This window comes from Rhinopithecus bieti, unplaced genomic scaffold (assembly GCF_001698545.2).
Source record: "Rhinopithecus bieti isolate Rb0 unplaced genomic scaffold, ASM169854v2 scaffold_7870, whole genome shotgun sequence".
In the NCBI taxonomy this organism is placed as follows: Eukaryota; Metazoa; Chordata; class Mammalia; order Primates; family Cercopithecidae; genus Rhinopithecus; species Rhinopithecus bieti.
This window is the reverse complement of record NW_016805645.1, coordinates 206,325-210,878: the sequence shown is the minus strand read 5'-3', so window position 1 is coordinate 210,878 and position 4,554 is coordinate 206,325. Positions and strand designations below refer to the sequence as shown.

General features: G+C 42.9%; 1 long non-coding RNA gene across 1 annotated transcript; it reads right to left on the bottom strand.

The window, feature by feature from the left end:
• Positions 1-1,696: 1,696 nt before the first annotated feature.
• LOC108530305 (uncharacterized) lies at positions 1,697-4,264 on the bottom strand. The gene is made up of 3 exons (XR_001885796.1): positions 3,862-4,264; positions 2,922-3,100; positions 1,697-2,090 (listed from the first exon to the last, which is right to left on the bottom strand). It is a non-coding gene; the product is annotated as an uncharacterized LOC108530305 (long non-coding RNA).
• Between the last annotated feature and the right edge of the window lie 290 nt (positions 4,265-4,554).

Below are 4,554 nucleotides of genomic sequence, written 5' to 3'. Positions count from 1 at the left end.
TAATAGACCCATATAAAATGCTATACTTAAAAATTAAGGCATATACATTCTTTTCAAAACTACATGAAATATTTATAAAAATTGGCTGCACCAAAGCAAGTTTCAATAAATAACAAAGAATCTGCTTCATATAGATCCCGTTCTTTGACCTTAATTCAGTTAATTTAGATGTTAGTAACTAAAGAATAACCTCAAATATCCCTCAAATACACCTGTATTAATTCACTGGTCAAAGAAGAAATCGTATCTGAAATCTAATTTTTTTTTTTAAAACAGGATCTCGCTCTGTCACCCAGGCTGGAGTAGTGACATGATCATGGCTCACTACAGTCTCAACTTCCCAGGCTCAAGTGATCCTCCCACCTCAGCCTCCTGAGTAGCTGGGCCTATAGGTGCATGTTAGCACACCTGGCTAGTTTCTAGAAAAGTTTTCTTTTGCAGAGATGGGGCCTCACTATGTTGCCCAGGCTGGTCTCAAACTCCTGGGCTCAAGTGATTCTCCCACCTTAGCCTCCCAAAGTGCTGGGATTACAGGCATGAGTCATTGTGTCCAGCCTAAAATCTAAACTTTTTTTTTTTTACCTCAATGATAATAAAAAGTCTGTATATCTTGTGGAATATAGCTTAAGTGGTACTTAAAGTGAAATCTGTAGTCTTAAATGTTAAAATCAGAAAACAGATGGCTAAAAATTAATTACCCAAGGCACCAACTCAAAAAGAAAAAAAAGAGCAACAGAATAAATCCAAAAAGAGCAGAAGGGAATACTATATGATATATATTAGTATTACATTATATATTATATTATACTATATAATAGTATATATTTTCTATTGTGCCATATATAAGAATATAATGTATAATAATGTATAAGGACAAAACTTACTGGAACAGAAAAAGAAACAATATTTAAAGTTTGGTTCTCTGAAAACACTAATAGAAAGTAGAAAGAAAACACTAGTAAAAAGAAAAAAAAAGATCTCTGGCACAGCTGATCCAGATAAGAAAAAATACATATAAAATGATATTTGGAATGAAAAAAATAAACATTATGGATAGATACAGCAGAGATTAAAATACATTAAGAGAGAACTATGAACAGCATTTTGTCAACACATTTGAAAACCTAGATGGTATGGATAATTTCTTTGAAAAATACAGTGTATAAAAATAGATTCAAGAAGAAAACAGAAAACCTGAAGAGATCTACAAGCGTTAAAGAAATGGAATCAGTAGTTAAAAATCAACCCACGAAATGTCTATCCCAGACCCAGGCAATTTACCCGCAAGTTCTACCAAACATTCAAGGAACACATAACTCCAATCTTATACACACTGTTCCAGAAAATGAAAAAAGAAGGAACATTTACCAGTTCATTTTATGAGACCAGTATAACCAGACAAAAGCAGTATGAAAAGGGAAAACTGCAACCAATTTGACTTATGAACATGAATACAAAAAGAATCCTAGAATGAAATTAAATGTTGACCATCATTCATTCATTCATCCATTCACTCATTCAGTCAATCATTATTTATTAAGCATTAACCGTGCGCCAGCAGGCACTGTGCTGGTACATGGAGAGCAGAAAGGGACAGGAGCTTCTGGCTTAGAGGAGATGGGCAATAAAGCAAATGATCATACAGGGTAAGGTACACAGAGGACATTCTGGTAAGGTAACTGCATATCTAAGGGCATTGGACCCTGTCAGAGAGGTCTGGGAAAGATTTCCAGGCACATAAGTGGAGTAAGGGTGGATGTGGGAAGACTGTTTTGTGAGCTATTGCAGGGCCTGGGGTGGGAGATCTGGGATGCAGTAGCAAGAAAGATGGATTTGAACTTGGGCTTCCTTTAGAAAAGCTAAGTGGAGATGTTGAATAGGAAACTGACCAGAGCCTGGAGCTCTTCAGGAAGGGTGAGGCTGGAGATTTCAATTTGAGTGGCATCAACATGTGTTTAAACCCATCCTGGAAGATTGAGTTTGAAGAAGGAAGTGTCCAACATTGTCTTGGGCTGTTGAGACTTTCAGAGGGTTGAGGACTGATATTATGCTGCTTGTATTCTCCTGAGGCAGGGGCTACATTGAGTGAGCTGGAGAAAAAAAATGCATAAAATAATAATAATAATAATAAGCTATTACAAATAATATAGTGCATAGGGGCAGCCAAGAGGGAATTTTTTGGACAATGAAACTATTCTGCATCTTGATTATGGTGGTGGTTACATGACTCTATGCATAAGTCAACACTCATAGAATTACAGACCAAAAAGAGTTAAAGGTTACCATATATAAATTAAAAATAAATGAGTAAAAACAATGTAGTAATGGAGACTTAAAATCCAGTTCTTTCTAAGCCACTGACTTTGTAACTGCAGCTCTAGTCCCTCTCTGGATTTTAAATCAGTTCTATAAGTGTCAGCTTGTGGAGGTCTATACCACAGAAGAAGGGCCCCCAACTCTCGCCTTGTGAGGGACAGAATAAACATGCAGGCAGCAGAGGCCACATGGCATTGGACTGATGATCAGAGGGTGGGGGTGGGGCGTAGCCTGGTGAGTTTGGCACCTCTGAGACCCTGATGTATAATGAAGGGATTAGATCAGGAAAGTCCTTTCTACCTAGGATGGCCTGTGGTTCTACTGTAAAAATCCCAAACACAATACAATGAGCTCTGTTGTCTGCATATTGTTGAGAATAATCAATCATAATAAACAATCATCATAACAACTGGCCGTTCAACACATGAGAGCCCAGATGATTTGGGAAGGAGCTTGGAGTGACAGGAAATGTTCGGGTTTGTGGTTTAAAGCCTTAGAGCACCTTCTCAATATGATTATATTGAGTAGTGATTGATAATAAACACGAATCAGGTTTACAGTGAAAAAAGGAACTTTTACAACATTGGTTCACTTCAGCCTCTCACCTTCACCCCATCAATCCTGTCAAGGAGGAATTACTGCAATTCAGGGAACGGGGAGATTGAGGGTCTGGTCACTCAAGGATATGGCTGGTGTTGAGATTTTCCAAATATTCCATTTTTCCAAAACCCACAGTGGATTTGGTACAGTTTTGGTGGTGAGTGTCTTCCTTTGTCTCCTAATCCTATGAAAATTAATGGAAAAGTGTTAATTGGATATCAATTCATGCTTAACATTAATCTCAGTATTTGATGAACCACAACTTTATGTTGCCCCTCACGCCATATTAACTCAGTTTACTGCAATAATTTAAAACAATACAGATTTAAAACAATATGGATAATTGTATCCGTATTGTTTCAAATGCCCCATAAATTGAAACCAGCCCGAATTTGGCCAGCCTAGAATCTGCCGGAGAAACGTGCGATGCCTTTGGAAGGCTACAGACACCGTCTTTTTGGAATTTTCAGTGCATGAAGGTATGAAACCAGCATTTATTAAGTACCCACTGTATGCCAGAACCCGTGCTGTACAATACTGCTGCTCCTAAGGTGGGAGTGATTCTGAAGCCTTCTGCCACCAGCTACCTCTGCAGGTCGTGAGGGGTCTTGGGCTATTTCAGTCTCATGCACTTTATTATCCTGGCATACAAAGGCTGGGTAATTTGAGAAATAAAATATATAACGAACGGATTAAACAGGGGTTTCCTGAAATAACCACCCTTCCCAGGCATCCCAGAGGCACTCCAAAAGTACTTCTCGTTATATACAAACATTTGCTTTGAACCTCAATCATGTGACCTTGACTCCTATAACCTATCTTATTATATTTTTAAAACACTGTATGATTAACGCGGAAACCCTTTTTTTCGGCACTTTCTCGCCACTGGAATCGCGTCAGTTTCTCAAAGTTCCAAAATAACCTTTCCCGGGCACGGATTGGTACCTCTACTGGGGAAGGGCGGGGAACCGCGCAAGACGTGCCGGTGTGGAGCAAGAGCCAGAGAGAACTTCCAGCGCAAAAGGAAAATAAAACTTGTGGCTGGTGTTTGTGCAGGAGGGTCTCCGCTATCCTGAAGCCCCCCGATCCTGGGGGGTCTCGGGGGCCGCCAGAGAAGCGCCGGGGTGTGGGTTTGCTCCCGACGTCCTTGACCTAAATTTCTGAGCCGTGGCTGGAAACAGGGCACAGCGCAGGGCTGGCGGCTGGTGCCATCTCCGGATCTCGGCGGCAGGGGCCGGCAAACTTGAATGGAGAGGGCGAACTAGAGAGGGTGGGGGGCGTCTTCTCCCCGGTCCGGGTGAGGAGCCGCAGCAAGCTCCCCGCGCCTCCCCTCCCCCGATCCACCCGCCCCCCGCAGCCCATGTGATCCAGGGAAGTCGGGGTGCGCTCCCCCTCGCCCTTCGCCCTGCCGGCCCGGAGGCAGGGTCCCCTCGACCCGCGGGGTTCGTGCGCCACCCGTGTGGGTCCGGCCGCGGGGGACCGACTGTGCGCGCGCGGGCAGGCGGGGCCGCACGGGGTGCGTGACGTCACCGGCATTGGTTACACGACGTTCTAGAACTCCGCCCCACGTGCGCCGGGGAGGAGGGGAGGAGGAGGAGGAGATGGGGTGGGGAGGAGGAGGGGAGAGGTGGTGATGGG